Source organism: Pristiophorus japonicus, chromosome 23, assembly GCF_044704955.1.
Source record: "Pristiophorus japonicus isolate sPriJap1 chromosome 23, sPriJap1.hap1, whole genome shotgun sequence".
In the NCBI taxonomy this organism is placed as follows: Eukaryota; Metazoa; Chordata; class Chondrichthyes; family Pristiophoridae; genus Pristiophorus; species Pristiophorus japonicus.
The window spans coordinates 1,010,751-1,030,791 of NC_091999.1; positions in this window are offsets into that span (position 1 = coordinate 1,010,751).

A 20,041-nucleotide genomic window follows, 5' to 3' on the forward strand; every position below is an offset into this window, starting at 1 on the left:
CCCCTCCGACAGTGCGTCTCTCCCTCAGTACTGCCCCTCCGACAGTGCGGCGCTCCCTCAGTACTGGCCCTCCGACAATGTGTCTCTCCCTCAGTACTGCTCCTCCGACAGTGCGGCGCTCCCTCAGTATTGCCCCTCCGACAGTGCAGGGCTCCCTCAGTACTGCCCCTCCGACAGTGCGGCGCTCCCTCAGTACTGCCCCTCCGACAGTGCGTCTCTCCCTCAGTACTGCCCCTCCGACAGTGCGGCGCTCCCTCAGTACTGGCCCTCCGACAATGTGTCTCTCCCTCAGTACTGCTCCTCCGACAGTGCGGCGCTCCCTCAGTATTGCCCCTCCGACAGTGCAGGGCTCCCTCAGTATTGCCCCTCCGACAGCGCTTCACTCCCTCAGTACTGCCCCTCCGACAGTGCGGCACTCCCTCAGTGCTGCCCCTCCGACAGTGCGGGGCTCCCTCAGTACTGCCCCTCCGACAGTGCTTCACTCACTCAGTACTACCCCTCCGACAGTGCGGCGCTCCCTCAGTACTACCCCTCCGACAGTGCGGTGCTCCCTCAGTACTGCCCCTCCGACAGTGCTTCACTCCCTCAGTACTACCCCTCCGACAGTGCGGCGCTCCCTCAGTATTGCCCCTCCGACAGTGCGTCACTCCCTCAGTACTGCCCCTCCGACAGTGCGGCGCTCCCTCAGTACTGCCCATCCGACAGTGCGGCGCTCCCTCAGTATTGCCGCTCCGACAGTGCGGCGCTCCCTCAGTACTGCCCCTCCGACAGTGCAGCGCTCCCTCAGTACTGCCCCTCCGACAGTGCGGCGCTCCCTCAGTACTGCCCCTCCGACAATGCGTCTCTCCCTCAGTATTGCCCCTCCGACAGTGCGGGGCTCCCTCAGTACTGCCCCTCCAACAGTACAGCGCTCCCTCAGCACTGCACTGGAGCATCAGCCTAGATTTATGTGCTCGAGTCCCTGGAGTGGGACTTGAACCCACAACCTTCAGTTTCAGAGGCGAGAGTGCTGCCCACTGAGTCACAGCTGACTAGTTCTAGGTCAAAAAACAGCACCCTTACTTTCCCTCCCTCTTCCCTTCCTCCTTTTCTCTCTCCTTCCCTCTCTCTTCCTGTTATGTATGCACTAACGGTACACACTGAGTACTGTTTAACTGAACAAGGTACACCCTTGGCTCTGCTTTAATACGGCCCAAAGTGCCTGACTCACACAATGGCTGGCCTTTTATACCAGAGCAGCACCATGTGCGTGCTGCTAAGTGGTCTCCAACAATTACACCATCTGGTGGCTACAAACAGCATGTACATACATGACACTACCCTCCTCTGAGATCTTATCACAGTCTTTCACAGGTTGAGACGGTCCGGTGCTTTACGCTCCCGGGTTGATTCCGGCCTTGGGTGCGTGTGCGGGGTCTGTTGTGGCTGGTGGCTGGATGGCTGACTTGTTGGGGGTGGCAGTGGCCATGTCAGGAATTGCAAGTCCATTTTTATTGAACAAGTCCGTGATGGAAATTCCGGGTTCACTGATGACCCTTGAACCCACTGAAGGCTGCTGGTAGGTTGGTTGGTCGTCGACGGTTTCTTCATCCGACTGCTCTGGCTCGTCTGTGTGCCTCAGCTTTGTCTGATCCATGTGTTTCCTGCAAGTTTGCCCGTTCTTGAGCTTAATAACAAATACTCTGTTGCCCTCCTTGGCCATGACCCTACCAGCGATACATTTGGGACCCTGACCATAATTCAACACATATACAGGATCATTAACAGAAATCTCGCGTGACACAGTTGCACGATCGTGGTCCCCTTGTTAACTCTGTCTTCTGTATTCAACATGATTTACTTAACTCCAGGTGTACCAGAGATAACTTGGTCTTAAGACCTCTTTTCATCTTGAGTTCAGCAGGCGAGACCCCTGTGAGTGTGTGGGGTCTTGTCCTGTAACTCAGCAGTATGCAGGACAAGCGGGTCTGCAGTGACCCTTGGGTTACTCTCCTCATGCGTTGCCTGATAATTTGTACTGCACGTTCTGCTTGCCCGTTGGACGCAGGCTTGAACGGTGCTGACCTTACATGTTTTATGCTGTTAAGTTTTACAAACTCCTGAAACTCCTGACTGGTGAAGCACGACCCATTGTCACTCACCACTATGTCAGGCAGACCATGTGTTGCGAACATGACATTGAGATTCTCTATGGTTGCCGTGGACGTACTGGATGACATGATTATGTATTCTAACCACTTCGAATAAGCGTCCACCACCACTAAAAACATCTTGCCCAGGAAGGGACCTGCAAAATCTACATGGATCCTGGACCAAGGTTTGGATGACCATGACCACAGACTCAGTGTCGATTCCGCTGGTGCTTTGCTGAGCTGCATGCAGGTGTTGTACTGATGCACGCATGCTTCCAGCTCAGTATCAATTCCTGGCCACCATACGTGGGACCTGGCGATGGCCTTCATCATCACTATACCAGGGTGTGTGCTGTGTAACTCACGCACAAACTTCTCTCTCCCTTTCTTAGGCATTACAACTCGATTGCCCCACAATATGCAATCTGCTTGAATAGACAGTTCGTCCTTGCGACGAATGTACGCTTTGGCCTCCTCGCACATTTGTTTAGGTATGGCAGACCAATCCCCTTTGAGGATGCAACCCTTTACCACCAATAATATCGGGTCCTGGCTGGTCCAGGTCTTAACTTGTTGAGCCGTGACAGGGGTTCCTTCACTCTCGAAAGCATCCACGATTAACATTAAATCTGCCGGTTGTGGCGTTTCCACCTCTGGTGTCATCAAGGCACGCCAGATTGGCTGTGAGGCACTGGCTGTATAGGGCTCTCTTAGCTGGGTCTCTAAGTACCCCGGCATTAACTTTTTAGCGGCACTGCTTCTGCTGTCCCCTCTGCTTTGGGGCGATGTTAATGTCGATGATGGATAGGATTAGGCGCTGGTCCGTCCAGCAGTTGTCAGCTCCTGACATGGTGCGGGTGATGCGCACATCCTTGCGATCCCTGGCTCGGACGATGACATAGTCGAGCAGGTGCCAGTGTTTGGAGCGAGGGTGTTGCCACGATGCCTGGTATTTGTCCCTCTGGCGGAACAGGGTGCTGGTGATGAGAAGTTCATGTTCTAGACATTTTGTCAGGAGTAGGGTACCACTGGAGTTAGCTTTCCCTGCCCCCTCTCTGCCAATCACACCTCCCCAGAGGGCTGTGTCTTTGCCGACCCTGGCATTAAAATCACCCAGGAGGATGATTTTAATCCAAGCTCCCCGCTGGAGTGGAATTAAACTACAGAACCAGTGGGAAGCTGTTTAACCTACACCGCCTCCAGGCCAGGTCCAAGATCACCCCAACCTCTGTCGTTGAGCTGCAGTATGTGTCTGTGCACATTCTGAGGCTGAACTCCAGGATATAGTCGATGTATTCACTGAGGCATGTGAAAGCATGGGCCTTACGCTTAACATCCGTAAGACAAAGGTCCTTCACCGGCCTGTCATCGCCGCACAGCACTGCCCTCCAATCATCAAGATCCACGGCGCGGCCCTGGACAACGTGGACCATTTCCCATATCGCGGGAGCCTCTTATCAACAAAGGCAGATATTGATGCGGAGATCCAGAGCACCAGCGCAGCCTTCGGCCGTCTGAGGAAAAGAGTGTTTGAAGACCAGGCCCTCAAATCTACCACCAAACTCATGGTCTACAGGGCTGTAGTGATACCCGCCCTCCTGTATGGGTCTGAGGCATGGACGATGTATAGAAGGCACCTCAAGTCGCTGGAGATATATCACCAACGATGTCTCCGCAAGATCCTGCAAATCTCCTGGGAGGACAGGCGCACCAACATCAGTGTCCTCGACCAGGCCCAACATCCCCAGTATTGAAGCACTGACCACACTCGATCAGCTTCGCTGGGCAGGCCACATAGTTTGCATGCCAGATACGAGGCTCCCAAAGCAAATTTTTTTTTTTTAATTTTTCGTTGCCAATCTTTCCAATTCTTTGTCAAATCACAAACGCCAGAGGTCACCTTGCACACATCAAGGATCACTCTGCGCCAATGCTCTTAGCCAAAAGGCCGAGAGCCACTGCACCGTTCCTGGAAGTACTGCAATACCAGGTTCGTGCCATGGAGGTGGATGGGTCAGGCCCCCCACACACCTCCGTGGAGGTGGATGGAGACTCCCTAAGCAAATGCTTTATGCGGAGCTCCCTCGTGGTAAACAAGCCAAAGGAGGACAGTGGAAACGTTACAAGGACACCCTCAAAGCCTCCCTGGTAAAGTGCGACATCACCACTGACACCTGGGAGACCCTGGCCGCAGACCGCCCGAGGTGGAGAAAGTGCATCCGGGCAGGCGTTGAGCTCTTTGTGTCTCAACGCAAAGAGCATGAAGAGGCCAAGCGCAGGCAGCGGAAGGAGCGCGCGGCAAACCAGCCCCACCCACCCCTTCCCCCGTCGAATGTCTGTCCCACCTGTGACAGGGTCCGTGGCTCTCGTATCGGACTGTTCAGCCATCAAAGAACTCACTTTGGGAGTGGAAGCAAGTCCTCCTCGATTCCGAGGGACTGCCTATGATGACCTCTGGTGTGGGCAACGGCAACCGGCTCAAAGCATCGGCACAATTCTCTGTGCCAGGTCTATGGTGAATGACATAATCATAGGCAGATAATGGATGCGGGATGAAGCATTGATATTGATACCTTTGCTCTCAGAAAACAACGAAATGAACAGCTTGTGATCGGTCTCTAATTCAAACCTCAGACCGAACAGGTATTGATGCATCTTTTTAACACCATACACACACGCTAAAGCTTCTTTTTCTACCATACTGTAGGCTCTTTCTGCTTTAGACAGGTTGAAGTTTCCCCGACTCATGAGCTTCTTGTAACATGCAACCAATTCCATATGACGATGCGTCACAGGCAAAAACTAAACGTTTACATGGGTCATAATGTACCAGCAGCTTGTTCGAGCAAAGCAGATTGGTGGATTTCTCGAAAGCTCTGTCTTGCAATGCGCCCCACACCCAGTTGTTGCCTTTTCTCAATAGCATGTGCAGTGGTTCAGTAAGGTGCTCAATTTAGGTAGGAAGTTACCAAAGTAGTTGAGTAGACCCAGGACCGAATGCAGCTCCATCACGTTCTGCAGCTTGGGTGCATTCTTGATGGTCTTGGTTTTCACGTCAGTGGGTCTGATGCCATCAGCGGCGATTTTCCTCCCGAGGAATTCAACCTCCGGTGCCATGAAGACGCACTTCGAGCATTTAATTCTGAGTCCCACTCTGTCCAAACGCAGTAGAACCTCTTCCAGGTTGTTCAGATGTTCCTTGGAGTCACGAGCGGTGATCAGGATGTCTTCTTGGAACACGACGGTTCTGGGAACGGACTTCAGTAGACTTTCCATATTCCTCTGGAATATTGCTGCAGCCGAGCGAATTCCAAACGGGCACCTGTGGTAAATAAACAGTCCTTTGTGCGTGTTAATGCACGTAAGTCTCTTCGACATCTCGACCAACTCCTGCGTCATATAGGCCGACGTCAAGTCCAGTTTTGTGAACTACTTCCCTCCGGCTAGCGTCGCAAACAAGTCATCAGCCTTCGGTAACGGGTACTGATCTTGTTTCTGAACCCTGTTGATTGTAGCCTTGTAGTCTCCACAGATTCTGACTGTGCCATCACTTTTCAGCACAGGAACAATGGGGATGGCTCATGCATTAAATTCGACCAATGATATGATCCCTTCACGCTGGAGTCTGTCCAGTTCAATTTCGACCTTCTCCCTCATCATACGGCACTGCCCGAGCTTTATGATGGACGGGTCTTGTATCTGAGACCACGTGGATCTGCACCTTGGCTCCCGTGAAGTTGCTGATACCCGGTTCGAACAGCGAGGGGAACTTGCTCAATACTTGGGCACATGTATCTTCCTCCTCCGATAATGCCTTTATGTCATTCCAGTTGCATCTGATTTTCTGCAACCAGCTCCTGCCGAGCAGTGTTGGGCCATTGCCTGGAACAATCCACAGCGGGAACTCGTGAACCGCATCGTTATATGACACATTAATTTGTGCACTGTCAATCACCTTTATCAGTTCTTTGGTGTACGTGCGCACCTTGGTGTTAACAGGGCTCAGCCTGGGCCTCACAGTCTTCGTATCCCACAGCTTATTAAATGCCCTCTCGTTCATGATCGATTGACTCGCCCCTGTGTCCAGTTCCATCGATACCAGTATCCCATTAAACTTCACGTTAATCAAAGTTGGTTTACTCTTGGTTATGAAAGAGTACAGTCCATACACTGCCTCCTCTGGTATCTCGGATTGCGTATCCGGATCAGCGCTAGTCTGACTCTCATCCTCCACGTGGTGTGTCGCAGCACGCTTGCTCATCTGCGGACACTTGCGCTGGTGATGCCCCACTCTCAGACAGCCTTTGCAACTATATTGCTTAAATCGGCACTGCTGGTGCCGGTGATTTCCCCCACAACGCCAACACGGAGAAATCGGATACATTCCCACTGGCGGACTTTGGGCAGCCACAGGTTTCGCGAACGCAGCCGGATAGGCCCTGCCATGGGCCGCTCTGCCGAACGCCGAATCAATCGCATTTACAGTACTTGCCGCGGTTCGGTTCTTCACCGCTATTTGCTTTAAACTCCTGTCCGTGGTCATACATGATTGAGCGATCTGGATGGCCCTTTTTAAATCCAACTCCTCCACCGCCAGAAGTTTGCGCAGGATCACCTCGTGGTTGATACCGATAACAAAGAAGTCCCGCAGCATGTCTGCCAACACCGTCCCGAACTTGCGTGGTCCCGCTAGACGTCTCAGGTCAGCAACGAATTACGCCGCGCTCTGGCCCTCTGATCGAACGTGTGTATAAAACCTGTATCGAGATGATGATGATGCCATTGTCTGGTTTGAGGTGCTCCCGTACCAAAGTACACAACGCCCATACGTTTTCTGATACATATGCTTATCACAATGATAAATCACTCGCGGTCCAATGTAAACTCCAAAAGTGAGCACCGCAGGGGGAGCCTGCTTTATGTAGGGAGGCAGCACGAGGTGCAGTAATGTGTGCCTCCCGGGCTTACCCCATCTGTTGGCTGTTACATGTAATTACATGGTACAGAGCATGACTGAAAATACCTCACAACACTCCCCCCCAAGCCTTAGATGCGGTTTACAGGTCGAGCCTGACTGGGGGTCTGCGCTCTCTGGCTGAGCATCTGAGTTGGACGCTGGGTGTGGGTGACCTGACCGGAGTGTCGCTGCCTTGCGCTGCTGCGGCTCTGGACTATCCGGTGCGACGGTTCTGTCTCTTGGTGAACCGCCGGCTCTGTTGCTTGTGGTCGGAAGTCGATGTCACTGTCGTCATCCAGCGGGTCTGGATCATCGGGGAACCTCAATTTGGTTTGATCGATGTGCTTCCTGCAGGCTTGGCCATTGGTGAGTCCTACCACAAATCCCCTACTCCCCTCTTTAGCTACGACAGTGCCTGCGAGCCTAGGTTTAGCACGAAAACAGGGTCATCGACATTGATACAACGCGTTAGAGAGTTGCGGTCATGAGATGTACATTGCTTAGGACGCCGGTTTTCAACAATCTCACTTAAAACCGGGTGCACGAGGGACAACCTTGTTTTGAGGGTCCTCTTCATGAGGAGTTCAGCGGGTGGAACCCCTATGAGTGCGTGGGGCCTCGTCCGATATGCAAGCAGCACGCGAGACAGAGGGGCCTACAAGGGGCCTTCCGTCACTCGCAGCATGCCCTGCTTTATGATCTGTACTACCCGTTCAGCTTGGCCATTGGAGGCTGGTTTGAACGGGGCCGCCCTGACATGCTTTATGCCGTTAAAGTACGTAAATTTGTGAAATTCGGAACTTGTAAAGCACGGTCCATTGTCACTAACAAGGACGTCGGGCAGGCCATGGGTGGTGATCATTGTCCGAAGGCTCTCTATTGTGACGGTGGATGTGCTGGAGGACATTATAATACGTTTGATCCGTTTAGAATAAGTAGCAATTACAACTAGGAACATTTTTCCGAGAAAGGGGCCCGCGTAATCTACGTGGATGCGGCACCAGGGTTTGGAGGGTCAGGACCACAGGCTCAGGGGGGCTTCCCTGGGTGCGTTGCTGAGTTGCGCGCACGTGTTGCACCGGCGTACGCACGACTCTACGTCTGCTTCGATGCCGGGCCACCACACGTACGATCTCGCAATGGCTTCCATCATTACAATGCCGGGGTGTGTGCTATGGAGATCCTTGACAAATAAATCTCTGCCCTTCTTGGGCAGGACTACGCGATTTCCCCACAAAATGCAGTCGGCCTGGACGGATAACTCATCCTTACGCCGGTGAAACGGCTTAAAATCACCACGCAACTCTCCACAAGTGGTTGCTCAGTTTCCACTTTGTAACGTCCTTACACAATACCACAAATCCACACGAGGCACACTCTATGGACAAGGTCACTCCGTGACCTGAACCTTTATTCACAGGACCAAGAAGTGATGATCCTGCGTGGGACCTCCCTTTATATACCTGGGTGACCAGGTGAGGAGTGTCTCCCACAAGTTCACCCCCTGGGGTCAAGGTATGCATTTCTTACGTATATACAGTATTGCAGTGTTGTTACATTGTGGTTACATACATGACATCACCTTCCCCCCCCCCCCCCCCCCCCCCCCCCCGCCCAACGTCTTATTGGGATCACAGGTTAAGTCTCTCGGGTGGTCTGCGCTCTCTCGTGGAGCGCCGCAGTTGGGGCTCTGGTTGTTGAGCCTTGGCGTGAGTGTCTGTCCCCTGTGATGACTCCGGCCTGTCCGGGCTGACCGCCAGGACTGTGTATGCTTCTGAATGTTCTTGTTGCTCATTCACTGGCGGTGGTGTGAGCACCATCTCATGACCTTCCTCGGGTTCCTCAGTGTCCATGAGGAACCTTTTTTTTTTACTTGGTCCAGATGCTTGCGGCATATCTGCCCATTGTTAAGTTTAACCACGATGACCCTGTTCCCCTCTTTCTCTATTACAGCACCCTCAAGCCATTTGGGCCCCAAAGCGTGATTGAGAACAAATACGGGGTCACCAATTTCTGTACATCTCCCCCTTGAATTACGGTCATGGTACTCATTTTGGGACTGGCGCTTGCCTTCAACAATGTCGGACAAGACAAAATGAATGAGGGACAGCCGAGTTTTGAGTGTACATTTCATAAGGAGCTCCACGGGCGGGACCCCCGTGAGCGAGTGCGGGCGGGACCTATAGGCCAGCAGGAGGCGTGATAGGCGGCATTGAAGGGAGGGACCTTGAATGCTGAGCATGCCTTGTTTTATGATTTGGACCGCACGTTCTGCCTGGCCATTGGAGGCCGGCTTGAACGGTGCTGTCCTGACATGGTTGATGCCATTGCCCGACATGAACTCCCGGAATTCGTAGCTCGTGAAACATGGGCCATTGTCGCTCTCAATGATGTCCGGCAAACCGTGGGTCGCAAAGACCGCACTCAGACTCTCCACAGTGGTAGATGTCGTGCACGAATTCAAAATGATGCACTCGATTCATTTCGAGTACGCATCAACCACGATGAGAAACATTTTACCCATGAACGGACCCGCGTAGTCTACGTGAATGCGTGACCATAGCCTGGTGGGCCAGGGCCACGGGCTGAATGGGGCCTCCCTGGGGGCATTTCCCAGCTCAGCACACGTCGTGCACCTGCAAACACAGTGTTCCAGGTCTGAATCAATTCCCGACCACCAAACATGTGACTGGGCAATGGCCTTCATCAGCACGATGCCTGGGTGCTCGCTGTGGAGTTCCCTGATGAAAGCTTCCCTGCCCCTCTGCGGCATGACTACCCGGCTGCCCCATAGTAGGCAGTCGGCTTGGATGGAGAGCTCATCCATCCGTCTGTGGAACGGTCTGACCTCCTCGGGGCATGCTCCGTGTGCGGGCGCCCAATCCCCAGTCAGGACACATTTCTTAATCAGAGATAGGAGGGGATCTCTGTTGGTCCAGAGTTTGATCTGGCGGGCTGTGATGGGGGAGCCTGCGCTGTCAAAGGCTTCGACGGCCATGACCATCTCAGCGCTTTGCTCCGCTGCCCCCTCAGTGGTGGCCAGTGGAAGCCTGCTGAGTGCGTCAGCGCAATTTTCAGTGCCAGGCCGGTGCCGTATGGTGTAGTCATACGCAACCAGCGTGAGAGCCCATCGCTGTATGCGAGCTGACGCATTGGCATTGACAGCTTTGCTGTCGGACAACAGGGATGTTAACGGCTTGTGGAGCGTTTCTAATTCGAACCTCCTGCCAAAAAGGTACGGGTGCATCTTTTTCACCCCATAGACACACGTGAGTGCTTCTTCTCAACCATCCCATATCCCCGTTCTGCTTGAGAGAGCTTTGGTACCTTTGAACGTCCCGACGCCAGGTTGGAATAGCGACTCAAATTGCTGTAAGACCTGTGAGCATGAACTTCGCTCCACAGATGACACTGCGTGCACATCCCCCCAGTTCCAGTTCATCTCAGCTAACCAGCTCCTCCCCAACAGTGCGGGACCATTGCCCGGGACAATCCAGAGCGGCAGCCGGTTCACTGATCCATTGTGTGTGACAGCTAACATTGCACTCTCTAGCACTGGAATGATTTCTTTCATATACGTCCGTAATTGAGTCTCAATACGTTCTAGTTTGGGTCTGTTGGCTTTGAGTGGCCATAGCTTTTCGAATCGTTGAACGCTCATGAGTGACTGGCTGGCCCCCGTGTCCAGCTCCATGCATACCAGGATGCCATTTAATAGAACCTTCGTCATCATAGGTGGCGTTTTGGTATATGAGCTATGAATGTTTGCCACATGAACCCGCTGAACTTCATGATTTGGCCCATGCGTCATCCTGTCTCGCAGACCCCTCTTCTGGTCCATCCATCTCGTAAATTAGCCTGGTCGCAGGCTTCCTGCACATTCTGGCTAAATGGCCAGTGAGGTTAAAATTTCTGCAGGCGAACTGTTGAAACCTGCAAGTCCTGGCAGCGTGTCTGCCCCCACACCTCCAGCATGAACTGAGATTCCCATTATTGTGAACAAAAAGCTGTTACCAGGCATTCCTCACTGATTGTCCCTTTGACTGCCCTTGAGCACCTTGTTAGTGGGTGTCAATGGCCCCATCCTGGGCCGCATTGTCCATTGTGAAGCCTGCCATTGTCTGTGTTGAAAACCTGTTCTGGGGTCTATTGCTGCCTGGGCTGTGTCGAACTGCCCTTGCCTGCCTGCTGGGCTCTGAGTCGCGTTTATGATATTGACCCCCTGATCCATCGCCACGTTGGAGTCAGGGTTGCGTGCATATATTATCTTGGTTTCCTCCTCCCCCGCCATAAATGTCTGAGCCAGCAACGCCGCCGCTTCCAAGGTCAAGTCCTTGGTCTCAATTAACTTTCTGAAAATCCTGGCATGACCGATGCCCTCAATAAAGAAATCCCTGAGCATCTCCCCCCTGCAGGCGTCTGTGAACTTACAGAGGCTGGCCAAGCGCCGGAGGTCCGCAACGAAGTCCGGTATGCTCTGTCCTTCACGACGTCGGTGGGTATAGAATCTGTGTCGGGCCATGTGCACGCTGCTCGCCGGTTTGAGGTACTCACTGATTAGCTTGCTGAGCTCTTCAAAGGTTTTGTCCGCCGGCTTCTCGGGTGCTAGCAGGTCTTTCATGAGCGCGTAAGTCTTCAGTCCACAGCTGGTCAGCAGATGAACCCTTCGCTTGTCGGCCGCTGAGTCTCCCAGCCAGTCCTTCGTGACAACCCTCTGCTGGAGCCTGTCAATGAAATCGTCCCAGTCCTCACCAACACAGTACTGTTTCTCTGTGCTATCAGTTTCTCTCGTGGGTCGTTGATTCCCGTTTCTCGTCGCCACTGTAAAGTTCTTACACAATACCACAAATCCACACGAGGCACATTCTATGGACAAGGTCACTCTGTGACCCGCACCTTTATTCCCAGGACCAAGAAGTGATGACCCTGCGTGGGACCTCCCTTTATATACCTGGATGACCAGATGAGGAGTGTCTCCCAAAAGTTCACCCCCTGTGGTCAATGTGTGCATTTTTCATGCAATGTTGTTACATGAAGGTTACATACATGACACACTTAATATACAGTTTTTCACCTGGGACAGCAGTGGGTCTTATTTGGCACGCCGTGACAGGTGACCCTTCGCCCTCAGAGGCTTCCATGGCCATGATCAGTTCCGCGGGCTGCTCTGCTTCACCCTTGGTAGTGGCGAGCGGGAGCCGGCTGAGCGCATCTGCGCAGTTATTGGTGCCTGGTGTGTGGCGGATCGTGTAGTCGTAAGCGGACAGCGTTAATGCCCACCTCTGAATGCGAGCTGAGGCGTTGGTATTAATGCCTTTTCTCTCAGAGAATAACGGCGTGAGTGGCTTGTGGTCGGTTCTAGTTCGAACCGCCGGCCAAATAGGTACTGGTGCATCTTTTTTACCGCGTACACACAAGCTAGGGCCTCCTTTTTGACCATGCAGTACCCCCTTTTGGCCTTGGAAAGGCTGCGGGATGCATACACTACAGGTTGGAGCTTACCCAACACGTTCGCTCACTGAAGCACACACCCGATCCCGTAGGATGACGCATCGCACGTTAGAACAAGATGCCCGCAGGGATCATATAGCGGCAGTAGTTTGTTTGAGCACAATAAGTTTCTGGCCTTCTCGAACGCCGTTTCTTGATTTTTACCCCAGAACCCAGTCATCACCCTTACGGAGCAGTACATGTAATGATTCAAGCAAAGCGCTCAGCCCAGGCAGGAAGTTACCAAAGTAGTTCAGTAGTCCTAGGAACGAGCGCAGCTCCGTCGTGTTGCGTGGTCTCGGGGCCTTCTGGATCGCCTCCGTCTTGGAGTCTGGGGGTCTGATGCCATCTGCTGCAATTCTCCTTCCCAGGAATTCCACCTCTGGTGCCAAGAAGACACATTTGGTTCGTTTCAATCTTAGACCTCCTCGATTTAGTCGGCGTAGCACCTCTTCCAGATTATGGAGGTGTTCATCGGTGTCGTGTCCGGTGATCCAGATGTCGCCTTGGAAGACGACAGATTTCAGCAGGCTCTCCATGTTTCGTTGGAAGATCGCAGCCGCTGAACGGATCCCGAAGAGGCACTGGTTGTATACGAACAGCCCCTTGTGTGTGTTTGTGCACGTCAGCTTCTTGGACGATTCCGCCAGCTCCTGGGTCATGTACGCCGAGGTGAGGTCCAATTTCGAAAACAGCTTTCCGCCCGACAGGGTCGCGAACAAATCCTCTGCCTTGGGTAGCGGGTACTGATCCTGTAACGATACTCGGTTTGTGGTTACTTTATAATCTCCACAGATTCTAATTGTCCCATCACTTTTAAGAACGGGGACAATGGGACTGGCCCAGTCATTAAATTCCACTGGCGATGTAATACCTTCGCACTGAAGCCGATCTAGCTCGACTTCTACTTTTTCCCACATCATGTAAGGGACCTCTCTGGCCTTGTGGTGAACGGGTCTCGCGTCTGGGCTGAGGTGAATTGTCACCTTGGCCCCTGTGAAGCTGCCAATGCCAGGCTTGAACAGTGACGTAAACTTGTCTAAGACCTGCTCACACGTGGCTTTCTCCACCGACGATAATGCTTTTACATCGCCCCATTTCCAGTTAAAATTCCGTAGCCAGCTTCTGCCAAGCAGCGTGGGCCTGTTACTGGGAACGATCCACAGTGGCAATTTATGCACAGAACCATCATACAGCACCTGAACCAGTGCACTTCCGAGGACCGGGATAATCTCTTTAGTGTAGGTGCGCAGCTTTGCGTCGATCGGGCTCAGCTTGGGCCTGTGTGCCTTGTGTGCCCATAACTTCTCGAAGGCCTTCTGGCTCATGATCGATTGGCTCGCACCCGTGTCCAGTTCCATCTGTACCGGTATGCCGTTCAGTTTAACGTTCATCATAATCGGGGGACTCTTGTTGGTAAAGGTGTGCACTTCATGCACGTGCACCCCTTGTACCTCTTCCTCCTCGGTCATCTCTGCGCGATCCTCAGGATCTACGCTTCACCTCCCATCCTCCGCTACGTATCGAGTTGTAGTACCTTTACACATTCGTTGGAGGCGCCCCAGCATTGAGCAACTCTTGCAGACATATTGTTTGAACCTGCACTGGTTTGCACGATGAGCCCCTCCACAGCGTGCTGATGGACTTGCATTCACAGGTACTGATCCCTTCGCATTGGTCCATTGTTGTGGTGAGTGAGTCATCTCAGGTCGAGCAGAGGTGGCATTAGCCCAGCTGGGGGCACTTCTCCTGTCTGCCGACGAAGTTAGCTTATTCACGGTGTTTGGCCCCGGGTGATTCCCAAGTTGTGAGTAGAGTAGCTTTGTTTCTTCCTCTCTGGCCATGTACGCCTGAGCAATCAGGGTGGCTTTGGCTCGGTCCAAGTCGTCCTCCGCTAGCAATTTGCGGAAAATCCCTTAGTGCCCTGTTTCCCAAAGCAAAGAAGTCTCTGAACATTTCTTCAAGAACTGTCCCAAATTTGCAGGGCCCAGCAAGACGCCTCAGCTCAGCGATGAACGCTGCCACATCTTGGCCTACTCCGCGCCGGTGGGTGTAGAAATGGTACCTCGCCGTGAGCACACTGCATTTCGGCTTTAGGTGATTTCGAACCAGCCCGCACAGTTCTTCGGAACTTTTCTCAGCGGTTTCCATCGGGGCCAGTAGGTCCTTGAGCAATGCGTATGTCCATGATCCGCAGACCGTGAGGAGGACAGCCCTGTGTTTGCTGGCATTCGCGGCCCCCTCTCAGAGTCTTTCGCGACAAAGCATTGATCCAGCCGGTCAATGACGTCATCCCAGTCTTCCCCGATGCAATATCGCTCGATGTAGTCAACTGTGGCCATAGCTGCGTGTTAGTATCCTATTCTCGTCGCCAGTTGTTACGTATGCTTATCACAATAATAAATCACAAGTGGCCCATGCTGGAGCTGATCACCTTGTGACCTTTAGGTTTGATGTAAACTCCAAAAGTGAGCACTGCAGGGGGAGCCTGCTTTATATAGGGAGGCAGCACGAGGTGTAGTAATGTGTGCCTCCCGGGCTTACCCCATCTGTTGGCTGTTACATGTAATTACATGGTACACTGTATGGTACAGAGCATGGCTACAAATACATCACATTTTCTCTGTTGGATACTAGGCAGGAGTAGATTCTTTATCAGACCGTAGGTCTTTGAACCGCACACAGTGAGGAACACGGCCCGGTGCTGATCTGCATCGTTGAACCCCTTCTGGTGTTGTTGAATCATTTGTTGGGCCCTCGCTGGGCTGCTGTGCAGCTGGCCTTGCTGGGCTGCCTGGTGTGTTGGGCCCTGCAGTGCTGCTGTGGATGATGGGTTCTACTTCGTGGTCAACCGTGGTGCCGGTTGCCACTGGTGTGTGTGTTGGGGGATCAAAAAAGGTAGGGTCCAAGGTGTGTTGCTCAGGGTAGTCCGTGAATCTGAGTTTGATTTGGTCCAAGTGTTTCCGGGTGAATTTAGCGGCGCCTCCCTGGGTACATTGCTTAACTGCGAGCATGTATTACATCTGTGAACGCAAGACTCTAAATCCGCATCGATACCGGGCCACCACGTGTGGGATCTGGCTATCGCTTTCATCATTATGATGCCTGGGTGGGTACTGTGGAGGTCATTGATGAAGGTGTCTCTTCCCTTCTTGGGGACCACTAGTCGATTGCCCTACAGAAGGCAGTCTGCCTATAGACATTTCATCTTTGCGCCGCTGGAACGGCTTTATCTCTTCCTGCATTTCCACTGGGACACTGGACCAGCGCCCATGAAGCACACAGCTTTTGTCTAGAGATAATAAGGGGTCCTGGCTTGTCCAGGTTTTGATCTGCCGGGCAGTGACGGGTGATTGCTCACTCTCAAATGCTTCCATAACCATGGCTAGATCTGCGGGCTGCGCCATTTCCACCCCCGTGGTGGGCAATGGCAGCCTACTGAGAGCATCGGCGCAGTTTTCTGTGCCTGGCCTGTGGCGGATGGCATAATTGCATGTGGACAACGTGAGCACCCATCTTTGGATGCGGGCCGATGCGTTGGTATGTATCTCTTTACTCTCGGAAAACAAGGATATAAGTGGCTTATGGTCAGTTTCCAATTCGAATTTTAGCCCAAACAGGTATTGATGCATTTTCTTTACCCTATAGACACACACTATTGCTTCTTTATCAATCATGCTGTAGGCTCTCTCAGCCTTAGACAGACTCCTGGATTCATAAGCAACCAGTTGCAGTTTTCCGAAATCATTAGCTTGTTGCAATACATACCTGATGCCATATGATGACGTATCACATGCTAGTACAAAACGCTTACATGGATCATACAACACAAGCAATTTGTTTGAGCATAACAATTTTCTTGCTTTTACAAAGGCATTTTCTTGGCTTTTGCCCCAAAACCATTCGTCCCCTTTTTGTAGTAAGACATGCAGTGGTTCTAACAGTGTGCTGAGACCCAGTAAGAAATTACCAAAGTAATTCAAGAGTCCCAGAAATGACCGCAGCTCTGTCACGTTCTGTGGCCTTGGTGGGTTCTCGATTGCCTCCGTCTTCGCGTTGGTGGGCCTGATGCTGTCCACCGCAATCCTCCTTCCCAAGAACTCCACTTCAGGTGCCAGGGAAACGCACTTCGAGCGTTTTAACCTGAGCCCCACGCAGTTGAGTCGACTAAGAACCTCCTCTAGGTTCTGCAGATGCTCGACTGTGTTCCAACCTGTGTCCAAGATGTTGTCCTGGAAGACCACGGTGTGCGGGACCGACTTCAGTAAACTTTCCATGTTTCTCTGGAATATCGCCGCCGCTAATCAGATTCTAAACGGGCATCTGTTATAAACAAAAAGACCTTTGTGCGTGTTGAAGCAGGTGAGGGCCTTTGATGATTCCTCCAGTTCCTGCGTCATGTAGGCTGAAGTCAGATCCAGCTTCGTGAATGTCTTTTCTCCCGCGTTGCAAAAAGGTCGTCAGCCTTTGGTAGTGGGTATTGGTCCTGCAGGGAGAAACGATTGATAGTTACTTTGTAATCGCCACAGATTCTAATGGTGCCGTCTCCCTTGAGGACTGGGACAATAGGACTGGCCCACTCGCTGAACTCGATCGGTGAAATGATGCCCTCTCTTTGCAGCCGGTCTAGCTCGATCTCTACCCTTTCTCTCATCATGTACGGTACTGATCTCGCCTTGTGATGGATGGGTCGCGCCCCCAGAATTAGGTGGATCTGCACTTTTGCTCCTTGGAATTTCCCGATGCCTGGTTTGAACAGTGAAGGAAATTTGTTTAAGACCTGGGCACACGAAGTGTCGTCAGCGGGCGATAGCGCTCGGACGTCATCCCAGTTCCAGCGTATCTTACCCAGCCAGCTCCTGCCGAGCAGCGTGGGACCATCACCCGGTACCACCCAGAGTGGTAGCTTGTGCACCGCTCCATTGTAGGAGACCTTTACGATAGCACTGCCGATTACAGGAATCAGTTGTTTAGCGTAAGTTCTTAGTTTTGTGCAAACTGGAGTTAAGACTGGCCTTGAGGCCTTGTTGCACCACAACCTTTTGAAAGTCTTTTTGGCCACGATGGACTGGCTCGCGCCCGTGTCCAGCTCTATTGACACCGGGAGTCCATTTAGTTCAACATTCAGCATTATCGGGGGACAATTCGTGGTGAATGTGTGCACTCCATGTACCTTTGCCTCCTCGATCTGAGGCTCTGGTTCATCATGATCCTCTGTGGATCTGTCCTCCTCTGCAACATGGTGGTTTGCAGGTTTAACAGGCTTTGCAGCTGGAGGTGTCCCATTGTTCCACAGCCCTTGCAAACATACTCTTTGAATCGGCATGAATGGAAACCCCCACAGCGCCAACAAGGTGCTAATGGCCTTGCATTCATCAACCTTGATGGTGGACTCTGAGTCATCTGCGGATGTGCAGCTGCAGGTATGTGTGACCTGCCCTGTATGTTATGAATTGAAAACAACATCACTTTGTTCACAGTACTTGTAGCAGCACTTGTGTGCTGAGAGATTTGCTTCATATTGTCACTGGTGGCAATGAATGCCTGGGCTATCGCTATGGCCTTACTCAAGGTTGGGGTCTCTACAGTCAAAAGTTTGCAAAGTATGGTTTCGTGACCAATGCCAAGTACGAAAAAGTCTCGAGTACGTGCTCCAAATGTCCTTCAAATTCGCAATGTCCTGCAAGGCGTCTTAGCTCGGCGACATAACCCACCACTTTCTGGCCTTCAGACCTTTTGTAGGCGTAGAACCGGTAACTCGCCATCAGAACACTTTCCTTCGGGTTCAACTGCTCTCAGACCAGTGTGCACAAATCATCGTACGATTTCTCTGTGGGTTTCGCTGGAGTGAGCAGATTCTTCATGGACCATACGTTGGTGTCCCACAGACGGTGAGGAGGATCGCCCTTCGATTGGCAGCGCTCTCTTCCCCATCTAGCTCGTTGGCCACGAAGTATTGGTCGAGTCGCTCCACAAAAGTTTCCCAATCATCACCCTCCAAAAATTTCTCCAGGATGCCCACTGTTCTCTGCATCTTTGGGTTCGCTATCTGTGTCTCATCGCCAGTTGTTGTGTATGGAGAAAGAGTCAGACTGAACACTATGAGCTCAAAGTAAGTCTTTTATTGCAGTCTCCAGAGTGCCTCTCCAACCTGTGAAGCCTCCTTAAATACCTGTGCTCCCAAGGAATTATGGGATCCCTTGGGACTCCAGGGGATGAGCCCTCTGGTGGCTGTACAGGGTATATATAAGTCCAAATATATAACTCCCTCCCGCTGCCCTTCCTCCCCTTCTTCCCTTCCTCCCTCTCTACCATTACTCTCTCTTTCCCTCTCTGTCTTTCCCTCCCTCCCTCTTTCCTTCCTCCCTTCCCTACCCTCCCTTTTTCCTTCCTCCCTCTCCCCTCCTTCTCTCCCTTTCCTTCCCTCCCTCTCCTTTCTCCTCCCTCCCTTTCCCTCTCTCCCTTTTCTCTCTTCCCCTCCCTCCCTCTTTCCTTCCTCCCTCCCTTTCCCTCTCCCCTCCCTACTTCTTCCCTTCCTCTCCCTCCTTTTACCTCTTCCCCTCCCTCCCTCCCTCCTTTTTTCCTTCCCTCCCTCTTCCCCCCTCTACCCTCCCTCCCTTTCCCTCTCCCCTCTCCTACCCCTTTTCCCTCTCCCCTCCCTCCCTTTCCCTCTCCCCTCTCTCCCTTTCCCTCTCCTCTCTCTCCCTTTCCCTCTCCCCTCTCTCCCCCTTCCCTCTCCTCTCTCTCCCCCTTCCCTCTCCTCTCTCTCCCTTTCCCTCTCCCCTCTCTCCCCCTTCCCTCTCCTCTCTCTCCCTTTCCCTCTCCCCTCTCTCCCCCTTCCCTCTCCCCTCTCTCCCTTTCCCTCTCCTCTCTCTCCCTTTCCCTCTCTCCTCTCTCCCCTTTCCCTCTCCTCTCTCTCTTTCATTACTTCCCTCCTCCCTCCCTTCCTTTTCCCTCTCCCCCTTTCCCTCTCCCCCTTTCCCTCTCTCTCTCCCTTTTCCCTCTTTCCTCCCTTCCCTTCCTCTCTCCCCTCCTCCCCGCCCGTGTGAATTTCATGAAACATGACCCGACTCTCCGTTACACTTTATTAAAACAAACAAACATCTTTTTTTGGTCAAACACCACCTCCATTCTGGTTTGGCTTTTTTTTTTGGCAAGCGGTTAAGATTTCAGAATCAATCAGTCGTCTCAAGATGATCCCTCCCAGAGAGAGAGAGAGAGAGCGAGAGGGCGGGGGGCATCAAAACCAGGGCTCGCTCTCAAAATACAAAAAAAACCTGGGAGAGGTGAGTGTCCAGGTCGAAATGTCAGAGAATTATTAACACGAAGTTGTACAGAGGAGTAGGATTGCTTCTAGATCTGTCGCACACAGAAATCCCCCCCCCCCGCCTCATCCGAGCAAAGGCAGTCAATCAAAACACATTTATTAAATCAAATGAAGTGAAGGAATGGATGGAAATAA